Source organism: Symphalangus syndactylus, chromosome 6, assembly GCF_028878055.3.
Source record: "Symphalangus syndactylus isolate Jambi chromosome 6, NHGRI_mSymSyn1-v2.1_pri, whole genome shotgun sequence".
Lineage (NCBI taxonomy): Eukaryota > Metazoa > Chordata > Mammalia > Primates > Hylobatidae > Symphalangus > Symphalangus syndactylus.
This window is the reverse complement of record NC_072428.2, coordinates 74,619,469-74,635,005: the sequence shown is the minus strand read 5'-3', so window position 1 is coordinate 74,635,005 and position 15,537 is coordinate 74,619,469. Positions and strand designations below refer to the sequence as shown.

At 39.7% G+C, this 15,537-nt stretch overlaps 1 protein-coding gene and 1 non-coding gene across 2 annotated transcripts in view; both read right to left on the bottom strand.

Annotated features, from left to right (window-relative positions):
- LOC129485356 (N-acetylated-alpha-linked acidic dipeptidase 2-like) overlaps window positions 1-15,537 on the bottom strand; it is a 62,143-nt gene that overhangs the window by 35,399 nt on the left and 11,207 nt on the right. The gene's annotated exons all lie outside the window — the stretch shown is intronic.
- Window positions 198-268, bottom strand: LOC129485565 (small nucleolar RNA SNORD56). Its single transcript, XR_008658705.1, has one exon. It is a non-coding gene; the product is annotated as a small nucleolar RNA SNORD56 (small nucleolar RNA).

Sequence of the window (15,537 nt, the reverse complement as noted above, 5' to 3'; positions counted from 1 at the left end):
GACCTGAACCCTTGCTGTACCCTCTTGTTTAGTAATCTCAGTGAACCTTGGATTGGCTGAGAACACTTTGCTTTGCTTTACTCAGAAGGTGGACTTTATTCTTCCCACCTCCCCCCCACTTTTGTGTTATTTCCTGTCAGTCCTTGAAGGGGCAAACTATCCCGCTCCCTCACCCTGTGTTTCTTCCATCCTCAGCTTCACTCAGACCCATGGTATCAACACTCAATGGGTGAACTGCTGTCAATGAAAAATATTGCCATCATTGTACTAGAACTTATTCTTAATAATAATAGGAGCAAACTGACCTTAAAAGTCAAGTAGGTCAAGTTGTACACAAATACCTATCACGGATCGGTAGATGGGTATTGTCAAGTTCATTTTTGTATGCTTTCTACTTCTGTTCCAACTTTGACATTCATTTGCGGTTTCCAAAAGGGAGGCAAAGACAATTTTACACTTTATAGTTTTCAACTTACAAGATGTCTGTAAAGACCTCACATTAGAATCACCTGGGACCTTTAAAAATGCCAATGATTGGCCGGGCGTAGTGGCTCATGCCTGTAATCCCAGCCCTTTGGGAGGCCGAAGCCGGCGGATCACGAGGTCAGGAGATCAAGACCATCCTGGCTAACACGGTGAAACGCCCGTCTCTACTAAACATACAAAAAAATTAGTTGGGCGTGGTGGTGGGCACCTGTAGTCCCAGGTACTCGGGAGGCTGAGGCAGGAGAATGGCATGAACCCCGGAGGTGGAGCTTGCAGTGAGCCAAGATTGTGCCAGTGTGCTTCAGCCTGGGTGGCAGTGGGAGACTCCACCTCAAAAAAAAAAAAAAAATTGCCAGTGATTGAAGCCTAATATTGAAGTTTCTGATTTATTAATAATTAGTCTGTTGCTGGGTGTTAATTGAGCTCCCCAAGTGATTACGCATGTAGGACTTCAAACCACTAATTTAGAACCTTGTGATTCAAAATGTGGGCAAAAATGAGCAGCATCAGTATCACCTGGGAGCAGCTTCAGGCCTCACTTTAGATTTACTCTAAATCTAAATATTTTATTTTTATTAAAACAATTAAGAACAGATTACAAGCTTCAACTACATCTAAATTCTTTGGATTTACTTTAAAAGAATCTACATTTTGACACAAAACCAAAGTGAAATAAATTAGCTTTTTTTTTTTTTTTTGAGACAGAGTCTTGCTCTGTTGCCCAGGCTGGAGTGTAGTGGTGCAATGTTGGCTCACTGCAACTTCCACCTCTCCAGTTTAAGCAATTATCCTGCCTCAGCCTACAAAATATCTGGGATTACAGGCGCATGCTATCACGCCCAGCTAATTTTTGTATTTTTAGTAGAGACAGGGTTTCACAATATTGGGTCAGCTGGTCTCGAACTCCTGACCTCAAGTGATCTGCCGGCCTCGGCCTTCCAAAGTGCTGAGATTATAGGCATGAGCCACCATGCCCAGCCTAAATTTGCTTTAATTTGGAGAAGTACTGGTCTAGAAAACACAAATTCCCAGGAGACTCAAGTTCTTAAAATAAGTTGATTTCTTGAGTACAAGTTCTTCAAATGCATTCTTCAAGATTTTTTTTTTTACTTTATAAATTGACAAAGTTTATACATATTCATGGCTATATGGGGATGTTTCAATACATGTAGATGGTGATCGGATCAGGGTAATTAGCATATCTATCATCTCAATCATTTATTATTTCTTTGTATTGGGAACATTCAAACTACTCCTTGGTATTTTAAACTACATAATATAGTATTGTTAACTATAGTCATCTACAGTACTATAGAACACTAGAACTTATTACTCCTAACTAACTGTAATTTTGTACCCATTAACAAATCTCTTACTATCCTTCCTTTCTCTCTACCCTTTTCAGCCTGCAGTATTCGCTCTTCTTCTTTTTACTTCTATGAGATCAACTTTTTTTTAGCTTCTGCGTGAGTTAGAACATGTGGTGTTGAACTTTCTATTCCTGGCTTATTTTGCTTGACATTATATCCTCCAGTTCCATCCATGTTGCTGAGAATGACAAGATTTTATTTATTCTTTTTTATGGCTAAATAGCCTTCCTTGGTATATATATACCACATTTTTAAAATCCATTCTTCTGTTGTTGGAAACCTAGGTTGATTCCATATCTTGGCTATTGTGAATACTGTTGGAATAAACATGGGGATGCCGATGGCTCTCCAATATAATGCTTTTCTTTCCTTTGGATAAATTCCCAGTAGTGGGATTGCTTGAGGGGTTTCAATACTGTTCTCCATACTGGCTGCACTAATGTACATTCCTACCAACAGTGTATGAGAGTTCCTTTTCCCCCAGCTACTCAGGAGGCTGAGGCAGGAGAACTATTTGAACCCTAGAAGCAGAGGGAACCAGATTACACCACCACTGCACTCCAGCCTGGACAGAGAATGCGACTGTCAAAAAAAAAAAAGTCCCTTTTCTTCACATCTTTGCCAGCGTTTATTTTTGTCTCTTCTATAATAGCCATCCGAACTGGGGTGAGATGTTGCCTCATTGTGGCTTTGATTAGCATTTCCCTGCTGATTAGTGGTGTTGAACATTTTTTCATATATTTGTTGGTCATTTGTATGTCTTATTTTGAGAAATGTCTGTTCAGAGAATTTGCTTATATTTAATTAGATTGTTGAGTTTCTTTGCTATTGATATGTTTGAATTCCTTGTATATTCTTGAGATTAATTTCCTGCCAGATGAGTAGTTTATATTTTCTCCCATTCTGTAGGTTGTCTTTTCACTCATTTTATTATTTCCTTTGCTGTGCAGAAGCTGTTTAGCTTGATGTGATCCCATTTGTTTATTTTTTCTTTTGTTGCCTGTGCTTTTGATGCCTTATTCATAAAATCTTTTCCCAGAACAATGTCCTGAAGGATCTCCCCTATGTTTTCTTCTAGTAGCTTTACCATTTTGGGTGTTATATTTGGGCATTTGAGATATTTTGAGTTAATTTTTGTATAGGGTGAGAGGCAGGGGTCTAGTTTCATTCTTCTGCATTTGGATATCCAGTTTTCCAAACACAATTTATTGAAGAGACTATCCTTTCCCCAATGAGTGTTCTTGGCATCTTTGTAAAAAATCAATTGGCTGAGATATGTGGATTTTCTGGGTTCTTTATTCTGTTCCATAGGTCTGTGTCTGTATTTATGCCACTACCATGATGTTTTAGTTACTACAGCTTTGTAGTATATTCCGAGGTCTGGTAGCATGATACATCCAGTTTTGTTCTTTCTGCTAAGGATTGCTTTGGCTATTCAGGATATTTTTTGATTCCATACAATCTCTTTGGATTTTTTTTTTTAATTTTGTGAAGAATGTTCATTGGTATTTTGATAGAGATTGCATTGAATCTGTAGGTTGCTTTTGAGTAGTTCTGTCACTTTAACAACATTAGTATTTCTGATCCATGAGCATGAATGTCATCTACAGTGCTATAGAACACTAGAACTTATTATTTCTACCTAGCTGTAATTTTGTATCCATTAACAATCTCTTACATCCCTCCTTTCTCCCTACCCTTTTCAGCTTGCAGTATCCTCTGTTCTACTTTCTACTTTTCATTTGTTTGTATCTTCTTCAATTTCTTTCATCAGTGTTTTGTAGTTTTCATTTTACCTCCTTGGTTACATTTATGTCTAGGTTTTTTTTTTGGTAACTACGGTAAATAGGTTTGCCTTCTTGATTTCTTTTTCAGCTAGTTTGTTTCCATAGATATAAATGCTACCAATTTTTGTGTATTAGTTTTGTGTCTTGCAACTTCACTGAATTTGTTTGTTCTAAAAGTTTTCTGGTAGAGTCTTCAGGTTTTCCTATAGATAAGATCATGTCATCTGCAAACAGGAACAATTTGATGTTCTCCTTTCCAATTTTAATGCCCTTTATTTCTTTCTCTTGTCTAATTACTCTTGATAGGACTTCACATTTATATACTTTGAATACTTAAAATGTTTACATAGATGTCAGAATCAACTTTCATTTTTCATAGTAAAAGAAGACCCTATTTGTTTTGTAGTTTTAATATTAATCAATTATTATTATCTGAGACAAATTATTTAACAAATTAAACCATGTCTTAAAATATATTATCACAAATAAATTCCATAAGGAAAATATCTACAACTGTTTTTATGAAAGAAAAAAAGACTTCTCTAAAGTTGCTTTGTCCTGGTGCTATGGCACACATCTATAAATCCAAGCACTTTGGGAAGCCATGGCGGGATGATCCTTTGAGCCCAGTAGTTTGAGACCAGCGTGGACAACAAAGTGAGACCTCATCTCTACAAAAAATAAAAAAGAAATTAGCTGGCTATTGTGGTGCATGCCTGTGGTCCTAGCTATTCGGGAGGCTGAGGAAGGAGGATCACTTGAGCCAGGGAGGTGGAGGTTTCACTGAACCATATTCACGCCACTCCACTCCAGCCTGGGCAACAGAGATAGACCTTGTCTCAAAAAAAATTAAATTAGTTAAATTAAACATAAAGTTGCATTGTAGTTAAGAAATTGGGAAAGCAGAAAATGCTTCTTTTTTTTTTTTTTGAGTTGAACAATGAGAACACATGGACACAGGGAGGCGAACATCACACACCGGGACCTGTCAGGGGGTTGGGGGCTGGGGGAGTGATAGTATTAGGAGTAATACCTAATGTAGATGATGGGTTGTTGGGTGCAGTAAACCACCATGGCACGTGTATACCTATGTAACAAACCTCCACGTTCTGTACATGTATCTCAGAACTTAAAATGTAATAATAATAATAATAAAAATGGCAAAAAAAAAAGGAAATGCTTCTTGTTAGAACAGATTACATATCCTCATTGCTTTTTATAATAGCCTATAATAACAGAATATCCACAAGGTGGCAGTAATATATCAGTTTCATCCTCTGAAATTAAAACTTGCCTATTCAATAATACAATGGATCCTTCTGAATTCACTCTAAGACATAGAATACAGCAATTTGACTTAATAATTAGCCTTTAATTTATAGTTTTGTATTATCACCTTAGTGTTTTGAATTAGTTTGTATTTTAATATACTTAAATGAATTAGTCCTATGCAAATTGACTAATTTGACATGTGAAGGTGTTTTTATTCTATTTTCAGAAGTTTGGCTTTAAAAAAATTTCTAAACTTTGATATCTGGTGAATGTTAATGTTTTTATCTTATTAAAAGGTGACAGACCACAGGATATTCAACTGACTTTTTTTAACAAGGATGCAAAATCCGTTTAAAGGAAGGATACCTTTTTCAACAGATGGTGCTAGAGCAATTGGACATTCATAGGTACAAAAACTAAGATTGACCTAAATTTATACTTTATATAAAATTTAACTCACATAAATCACAGGCTTAGATGTGAAATGTAGTATTACAAAACTTTAAGTTGTGTATGGTAGCTTGTGACTGTAATCTCAGCTACTACTCAAGTGGCTGAAGCAGAAGGATCACTTCAGTCCATAGTTTGTGGCTACAGTGAGCAATGATGGCACCACTGCACTACAGCTTGGGCGAAACCTTGTCTCAAAAATAATAAATAAATAAATTTATTAATTCATTAACCTTTTAAAAATAGAAGAAAACTCTTGAGACCTTGGGCTAGGCAAAAAATTTTTAGGCTTGATATCAAAAACAAAATCTACAAAAGGAAAAAGTGATAAAACTGGACTTCTTTTTTTTTTTTTTTTACTTAGAAAGACCCTGTAAAGAGGTTGAAAAACTGAATTACAGACCATGAGAAATAATTTGCATACCCTATATCTGACAAAGAGCTTACATCTAGCATATGTAAAGAATTCTCAAAACTCAATAGTAGTAAATAAGGTATCCATTTAAAAAATTGGCATATGTGACCTCTGTGTATTATAACTTAAACCTCATGTGACTACAATTATTTCAAATGAAATAAACAAAACAGTAATGCCTGTTTCTAGCATATAAAATAATCAGAGGACATAGAATTTTACAAAGTTAAATTATTGGGCCATTTACTTAATTTAAATATTTTTAAATGAATGTACCCATTTTGCTTGAAGCTGTGTGCAAGTATGCTTGGTTTTTTTTTTAACGATAATATGGTCACATGAGCATATACTTTATTTTTTAAAAGTTTATAGTTACCCCACACAAGTTCTTATTGATTCCCTCATTCTTAACACCTGCACAGTATTTCATTTTATAATTAATGGATTGTAGGGTTTATTCTTTTACTATCACTTGTGTTGTTCTAATGTTTTGTTTTGTTTTTTTTCACTAGAAAGTGTTGCAATGCACAAAACTACAAATATAAGGAGGGTCTTTTCTGGATCTCTATTGAAAAACTTTGAATAAAAATTACAAGTTCAAATCACATGTAAAATAAACATTTTAATTAATAGGGCTTTTATGCAAGATGTTAGTAGCAGCAGCACAGTTTTATTAATATCCCTGAATCTCTCACAAAAACTGACCGAGCAACTGGGATAATGAAGTGTTAACTATGACAAAACAATGTAACAGGGTGTCATCATGAACCTTTTGTGAGGTTAAACCACAGGGACCCAGGGGAATCACCAACTTTTTTGGAAGAAGGAAAGGAAAGGAAAAAAATCTTTAATGGCCCTGGGAACTGGAAAAACTAGAAATACAAGCGCTAACATCTATGTTCCTAAATTCAGAGATTCCTACTAGGCAAAAAGAACTTAGCAGATTAATCTGAGAACAGCAGCTGAGGCTTGCAGAAGGCTTCCTGAGCCTCAACTCCCAGCTGAGAGTGAGGATGGCAAAAAGCAGGTGCTGTGAGTGGTCTGTATCCTATGAACCCTACAAATTAACCACCTCTGAAACAAAGCCCTGCCCTAAGGAGAAACTGCAGGAAGTCAATTATAAAGTGAGTTGGGAAGGACACTGAAGCTCAAGAAAAAGAGAAACTCCAGTTTAAGATGCAAGAGAAGACGGGAAAAGGCAGTTTTCTGCAAGTTCAAGCACAAATAATTTCTTTAACTTCTAGTTCTGGAAATACCAGGTGCAGTGTATGTAAAGCAGGAATTTTGGATGGATATTATATAATTTTCCGACCCACTGTTACTAATCCAGTCTCCCCTGTACTCAGATCTTCCATGCTACAGACAGACTGACAGATGCTCAGCAAATAGTAGCTAATATTTTCTAGGAAACGAGGTGCTAAACGAGTTGTCCTAAATTTTTACCTCCAGGTCTGTAAGTTGATTTGAACCATTACCAGTTCCTGGTTCTGCACAGGTTGTTGAAGACAGGACTTCTCTCCTCCACTGGAAACTCCACCTGCTCCCAATCAACCATCCTTTCCTGTAGCCTTGGAGACACTACTCGGTGTAGCACCCCTCCCAGCCTAGAATAAGCACACTCATCATCAATCGCTCTCATTTTCTGTCTTATCTCCATTCTAACTACATACATTTTTTGTTTTCGCCAATGTTTTTAAATAAGCAACTGTACAAGCACAACCATGACAACAAAAACCTTCCTTTCCCCAGTGTCATAGTGAGCAAGGAATATATTTAACCTTAAATAAAAGACAAAAACAAATGCTGGATAAAGCTGACAGAAAGAAATGCAACCGTAGGTGCTCTGGCATTACAGAAATGATACACTAAGAAAAATAGAAGAAAAGGAAAAAGAAGGTATTCTGCAGGATGATTTTACTGACTGCACATCTGTAATGCCTGGGAGTCAAAGGATATTGTTTATAGAAATGTAGGCATACTTAATGGCACCAGGGGAAACAAAGTTAATATTATTATATCCAATTGGGGGATGAAAGATCACATAGGGAAGACAAGAAAGAGTTAATACCATTGTTCTTAGTTTAGAGACATTAGCTACTGTCTAAAGAAAGAGATGATTTTATGAAATTACGTAAGGTAGCCATCAGAATAAAAATTTAACTCTTCCAAATATCACAACATCAAAACAAAATCAATAAAAACAAACAAGACAGCAAAAGAAGATATGTGCATATAGATCATAGCATAACATGCTCTTATTAGAGGAAAAAAATATTGTCAGATTAAATCAAAAAGGGAAACTCAATTCTATGCTGGATATAAGATAAAGTGTTTCAGAAAGTTTAAAAATAATAGTACAGGCAATGAATAAAAGGGTCTTCTCTTCATGTGTTACAGAGTATAAAACAGTGAGTAAACACATCATACGTTTTCTCTTTTTACACTTAAAAGGCTGGAGATGTTGCACCACTAGTATGAATTTACTTCAGATATATAGTGGATATACTTTTATGTGGTTAGAAACAGAGATGATAATAGTTAAGGAGAAAATAACATCTGCATTGACGCTAGGAAGAAAGAGCCATTGTTGGGTACATAGTGATCACATTACCACGGAGCAATCTGTTCCCAACTGAAATGTCCTTGCCCTTCTGCTGAAATCATGTACGAGTCTGCAAAAGTAGTTTTTACCTCCCACAAATCAGCCATTGGCTCTGCTGTTATTGTCCACACAGAATAAGCATCAGAGCTAGATTTAGCTGTTGTATTATGGTATGAGACCACCACTTCTCCTGTTGTCCTTCCCAGTTGCTCCCCAACCTCCCCTTTTCTGTAGTTTATAAGACAGGAGAAAAGGGAGAAAGCAAAAAGTTAGAAAGAAACAGAAGTAAGATAAATACCTAGACGACCTTGGTGCCACCACCTGGCTCTGGTGGTTAAAATAATAATAATATTAACCCCTGACCAAAACTACTGGTGTTATCTGTAAATTCTAGACATTGTATGAGAAAGCACTGTAAAACTTTTTGTTCTGGCCAGGCGCGGCGGCTCATGCTTGTAATCCCAGCACTTTGGGAGGCCGAGGCGGGCGGATCACGAGGTCAGGAGATCAAGACCACTGTGAAACCCCCTCTCTACTAAAAATACAAAAAAATTAGCCGGGCGTGGTGGCGGGCGCCTGTAGTCCCAGCTACACGGAGAGGCTGAGGCAGGAGAATGGCATGAACCCAGGAGGCAGAGCTTGCAGTGAGCTGAGATTGCGCCACTGCACTCCAGCCTGGGCGACAGAGCAAGACTCTGTCTCGAAAGAAAAAAAAAAACTTTTTGTTCTGTTAGTTGATGTATGTAGCCCCCAGTCACGTTCTTCATGCTTACTTGATCTATTACGACTCTTTCACCTAGACCCCTTAGAGTTGTAAGCCCTTAAAAGCCCTAGGAATTTCTTTTTCAGAGAGCTCATCTCTTAAGACACAAGTCTGCTGAGGATCCCGGCCGAATAAAAAACCTCTTCCTTCTTTAATCCGGTGTCTGAGGAGTTTTGTCTGTGACTCGTCCTGCTACATTTCTTGGTTCCCTGACCAGGAAACGAGGTAATTGATGGACAGTTGAGGCTGCCCCTTAGTTGGCTTAGGCCTGCCCTGTGGCGCATCCCTGCGGGGGACTCCAGCCAGTTTGAGCGATGTGGATCCTGAGAGCGCTCCCGGGTAGGCAATTGCCCCGGTGGAACGCCTCATCAGAGCGGTGTGTGGTAGGCCCCTGTGGAGGATCAACGCAGTGGCTGAACACCGGGAAGGAACAGGCACTTGGAGTCCAGACATTTGAAACTTGGTAAGACTGGTCTTTGGAACTTGCCTACTCCACTTGAGAGGAAGTGTGTCCTGATCACCCACTGCGTGCCTGTACTGGCACTTTGGCTTTCGTTTTTGAATTGACTTGAATTGCTTGATACTTTGGTTTTTGTTTGACCTGGCTTGGATTTCTGGATACTCTGATTTTGGTTTTGATTCTGGTTTGGTGAAAACTGAAAAAGTGTGTATGTGACCTTTTTACCCATTCTTTGTTCTGTGGTGTGCGTGTGGTGTGAGCTTGGTGTTTTGTCTTGAGGAAACATGGGTCAGACACAAAGTAAGCCTACTCTGCTAGGAACTATGTTGAAAAATTTTAAGATGGGATTTAATGGAGACTATGGGGTTACTATGACACCAGGGAAACTTAGAACTTTGTGTGGAATAGATTGGCCAACATTAGAAGTGGCCTGGCCATCAGAAAGAAGCCTGGACAGGTCCCTTGTTTCTAAGATATGGCACAAGGTAACTGGTAAGTCAGGACACTCAGACCAGTTTTCATACATACACACTTGGTTACAGCTGGTGCTAGACCCCCCACAGTGGCTAAGAGGGCAGGCAGCAGCAGTGTTAGTAGCAAAAGAACAGATAGCCAAGGAAGGATCCCGCTCCACCCGCCGAGGGAAATCAACTCCTGAATTTCTGTTCGACCCAACATCAGAAGATCCATTGCAGGAGATGGCACCAGTGATCCCAGTGGTGCCCTCCCCTTACTAGGGAGAGAAGCTTCCCACTTTTGAGTCCATAGTGCTTGCGCCTCCACAAGACAAGCATATATACAAGTGTTTTAGAGTATACTAAATGTCTCTTCAGCATTTCTGGGTGAAATCTGATCAAATCTCACAATGTTCAGTAAATAAATAATGGTTATTTAGAAATCATTTTGCAGTGGTGGATTGTGATTGAGATTTTACAAAATACCTTAAAGGAGAAAATTATGACATCTAAATGAAACAATGAGAGTAAAATTGCAGTTAAATACCATTTCCTAAACAAATCACTTTTTTTCTTTTGTACTAAATCAGTCTTTTCTAAACCAATCACAATGAGCATTAAGAATGATTTTCAGAGTATTCAGGACCCATCGTCTAATGGTATAAATTGGTCCTAACTTCATACTCTTAAACCTGAAGCTTTTTGGAGTAAAGTCAAAACTCAACAAAACTGAGGTTTCTTTTCTTGTTTCTTTCTTTCTGTTTCTTTCTTTCTCTTTCTTTCTTTCTTTCTTTCTTTCTTTCTTTCTTTCTTTCTTTCCTTCTTTCTTTTCTTTCTTTCTTTCTTTTTCTTTCTTCTTTCTGTTTTTTTCTCTCTCTTTCTTTCTCTCTCTCTTATTCTCTCTTTCTTTCTTTCTTTCTTTCTTTCTTTCTTTCTTTCTTTCTTTCTTTCTTTCTTTCTTTCTTTCTTACTTCTTGCTTTATTATCCAGGCTGAAGCGCAGTGGCTCGGTCTCAGCTGACTGCAAATTCAGGGTTCAAGTGAGTCTCCTGCCCCGTCTCCTAAGTTTCTGGGATTACAGTCATGTGCCACCACTCCTGGCTGATTTTTGTGTCTTTAGTAGAGATAGGGTTTCCCTATATTGGCCAGGTTGGTCTCTAACCTGATCTACCAGCCTTGGCATCCCAAAGTGCTGGGATTACAGGTGTGAGCCATCACACCTGGCCTCTCTGAGGTTCATTTTTCTATGCAAAAGAAAATGGTAGGACGTAGTGCCCTGTGAGTTGTGTATGAACCCAACAATTTTACCTACAGATCCAAGAGCTCTCTTTGGGCCTCAGGTTCTCTTTTTGTCTTATACAAAATAAAGCCTGTTCTACTCTAGACAGAAGTTTATCACTGAGTCACAACCTGAGTCAAATTTTGCTTTGGTCTTTGTTTCCCCAAGGCATAAGATGAAGTTTCAATCATACCCTTCCTAATTTCCTTCCTTCAGGGAAATGTTTTCAGACATCACACAAGCCTTCCAGAAAGAACCCATCTGCCTCTTCTGTCTGAACTAACTCATAGACCCCATCACTACAGGCTGAGGCCCCAGCTTCTGTAGGCCCTGTCTCTGCCTTTCCTGGGAAGAAGCCAAAATTCCTACCTGCTGCCCACATGTGGGGAATTGTCACAGCAGGAGGACATCAAAACCAATATTCTTCTGAAGAATCTGGTGTGCATTGCCAGGAAAGCCAGTCTCTGGCAATTCCTGAGTTCTAATGAACAAATGTGTGGGTTCCACAGGGAGAAAAAAAGATATTTGGAGCAGTGGATAAGAGCCTGCTTCATTTGCCGTACGCTCAGGAGCACGGGGCTCACAGACACTGTGAGGGGCAACTAAGGAACACTGGGTAAGTGATGGCTCTGAGAGCACTTTGAAAGCTGGAGGATGGCACAAGTAAAGAGATTAGGGAGAAGATGAAGAGCATGAGGATTATTCTTTTCTGTACTGGATGTCATGTAGTGCCTAGGTATCAATGGTAAAAATTTAAACGGAATCTGTGAGAATACCTTCCTTCCTGGAACTTGCATTTCACTGAGGGAGTGATGAAGTTAATAATCATTATAATAATTTGGCTATTTACTTTAATGTTCAAGGCACTGTAAAGAGCTCAATATCAGAAAGGGTTTCTGGCTATCTAAACTACAAGTTCAAAAGCCTTCTATATAAGAAACCTATTTACCAACACTGGAAATAATACAATAAAATATGCTAGAATTAGCAAGGCACGGTGTCAGTGGATTCCAATTCTGATGCAAGATGCCACATTATCTGTAAACCGGCCCTGCTTATGATTTTCCTATTAAACTGATTGTGTTGCATGTCGTGGTTCTACATTCTGAGATCTTCCCAAATCTCTTTCATATCTCATTCCTTGATTTCTTTATCAATGGGGGTCTGACACCCAAAGCGATTTGTTTCTGTGATGTTCAAATTCATAGTTCTTTTATAGGAGAAGATAATGAAGCAAATGAGATCTTTTTGGGCAAAAATTCAAGAAAACCAAAGAAAGTTAAATGAGGAGAGCAGGAAAACCAACCAGTGGATTGTAAGTATTAGGCCTTTTCCCTCAGATTCAGCCTCAGACAGACATGCTACAAATGTATCCACTTACCACTTGAGTGGAAAACATCTTGGTTAGGATTTGAGGAAGATTTTTTCTCATGACTTCCAATCCTGAGGGTACAGTGCAGCATTGATTACTGCTCAGAGAGAGTGGTCAGGCTATGGAGTAGGGAGGTTTGGTACTAAAGACTAATTTAAAAACATAAGACTGCAAAAAAATTATCTGTGAATCACCATAAATTCCAATGACTCTCACGTAGGTTGTCTGTTATTAAAGGGTGTATATGGAAGAAATGGTGGATAATAACCTTTCTTCGGGTGCTTTAGGAAGTCATATAATGAATAAAAGTGGTTTAAGAAAAGAATGAATTTGGCTTCTAGTATTGTTAACAAACAATAAAAATAAAGGAAAGAAAGGGAGGAATGATTGATTTCATGGTTCTGAGAAGTGGGAAGACATGGGTTTATGTACATAGCTTATTGGTAGAATACATCAGTCAGTCTAGGCTCAGTGGCTCAAGTTCATAATCCCTATAATTTCGCAGTGCTACATCAGGAAAGGGTTTTAAAGACGAATTTCCCTTGAATGATTATTTGTTTTTAAATCCTGTGATGAAATATTTGGTATTAGAAAGCTCAATTGTATTTTCCTCTTTAAAGGAGTGAGTTAGAGCAGCGGCACATGCCCCAGTGTGTGAGCTCAGAGCTCAGTGCTCAACCCATCACTGGCATAATGGACAGATTTCATGACCTCCAGGTGAGTGTCAACCTGCTGAGGTGATGACCACACTGTGCCCTTCAGGCATGGCTTGCTCTTTCTTTCTTCTTTCTTTCTTTCTTTCTTTCTTTCTTTCTTTCTTTCTTTCTTTCTTTCCTTCCTTCTTTCTTTCTTTCCTTCCTTCTTTCTTTCTTTCTTTCTTTCTTTCTTTCTTTCTTTCTTTCTTTCTTCCTTTTTCTCTTTCTTTCTTTTTCTTTCTTTCTCTTTCTTTCTTTCTTTCTGTCTCTCTCTCTCTCTCCTCCCCCTCTCTCTCCCTCCCTCTCTCTCCCTTTCATCCACGCTGGAGGACAATGGTGCAATCTCGGCTCACTGCAACCTCCACCTCCCAGGTTCAAGCAATTCTCCTGTCTCAGCCACCCAAGTAGCTGGAATAACAGGCACTCACTGTCATGCCCAGCTAATTTTTTTTTGTGTGTGTGTGTTTTGTAGAGTTGGGGTTTCTCCATGTTGTCCCGGCTGGTCTTGAACTGCTTATCTCAGGTGATCTGCCCCTCTTGCCCTCCCAAAGTGCTGGTATTACAGGCATGAACCACCACTCTTGGCCTCAGGCATGGTTTTACTGCAGGCAATTTTTTGTTCTTTATTAATCTTTCATCATATAAAAGGGAACAGACTGTAAATAGCATATATAAGCATACTTAGTAATACAGTCCTTATGATCATATGGAAAAAATAAATGAAAGCTGGTGTAATGGTAAATGTCATTCAGTTTCCTCTTGATTCTGGGCCTTTTGGGTCTGGGTCCCTCTGTGCAGCCAAGGCAGTTCAGATGGAGAGAGATGGTCCAGACCTGGCCAAATGGGTTCTACATGAGCCTTCTGGGTCAACACTGCATTTCAATAAAGACCTGGGCTGTGATGACTCCAGCCGTGTTCTCCACCACAGAAGGTGGAGTGCTCATAGTGGGTCCTTGGGCCATGGGAGACCCCATTATATACATTGAACAACATGCCATTAAAGCATTTCCCAATGTTGGGGGTGGAGCCAAGATGGCCGAATAGGAACAGCTCCGGTCTCCAGCTCCCAACCCCAGCGACACAGAAGATGGGTGATTTCTGCATTTCTGCTTGAGGTACCAGTTTCATCTCACAAGGGAGTGCCTAACAGTGGGTGCAGGACAGTCGGTGAAGCGCACTGTGCATGAGCCGAAGCAGGGCGAGGCATTGCCTCACTCGGGAAGTGCAAAGGGTCAGGGAGTTCCCTTTCCTAGTCAAAGAAAGGGGAAACAGACGGCACCTGGAATATCGGGTCAGTCCCATCCTAATACTGTGCTTTTCCAACGGGCCTGGAAAATGGCACACTAGGAGATTGTGTCCCGAACCTGGCTCGGAGGGTCCTATGCCCATGGAGTCTGGCTGATTGCTAGCACAGCAGTCTGAGATCAAGCTGCAAGGCGGCAGTGAGGCTGGGGGAGGGGCGCCCGCCATTGCCCAGGCTTGCTTAGGTAAACAAAGCAGCCAGGAAGCTGGAACTGGGTGGAGCCCACCACAGCTCAAGGAGGCCTGCCTGCCTCTGTAGGCTCCACCTCTGGGGGCAGGCACAGACAAACAAAAGCTCAGCAAGAACCTCCACAGACTTAAATGTCCCTGTCTGACTGACAGCTTTGAAGAGAGTAGTGGTTCTCCCAGCACGCAGCTGGAGATCTGAGAACAGACAGACTGCCTCCTAAAGTGGGTCCCTCACCCCTGAGCAGCCTAACTGGGAGGCACCCCCCCAGTAGGGACAGACTGACACCTCATTCTGCCAGGTACTCCTCTGAGACAAAACTTTCAGAGGAACTATCAGACAGCTGAATTTGTGGTCTCATGAAAATCCGCTGTTCTGGAGCCACCGCTGCTGACACCCAGCCAAACAGCGTCTGGAGTGGACCTCTAGTAAACTCCAACAGACCTGCAGCTGAGGGTCCTGTCTGGTAGAAGGAAAACTAACAAACAGAAAGGACATCCACACCAAAAACCCATCTGTACATCACCATCATCAAAGACAAAAAGTAGATAAAACCACAAAGATGGGGAAAAAAACAGAGCAAAAAAACTGGAAACTCTAAAAAACAGAGCACCTCTCCTCCTCCAAAGGAACGCAGTTCCTC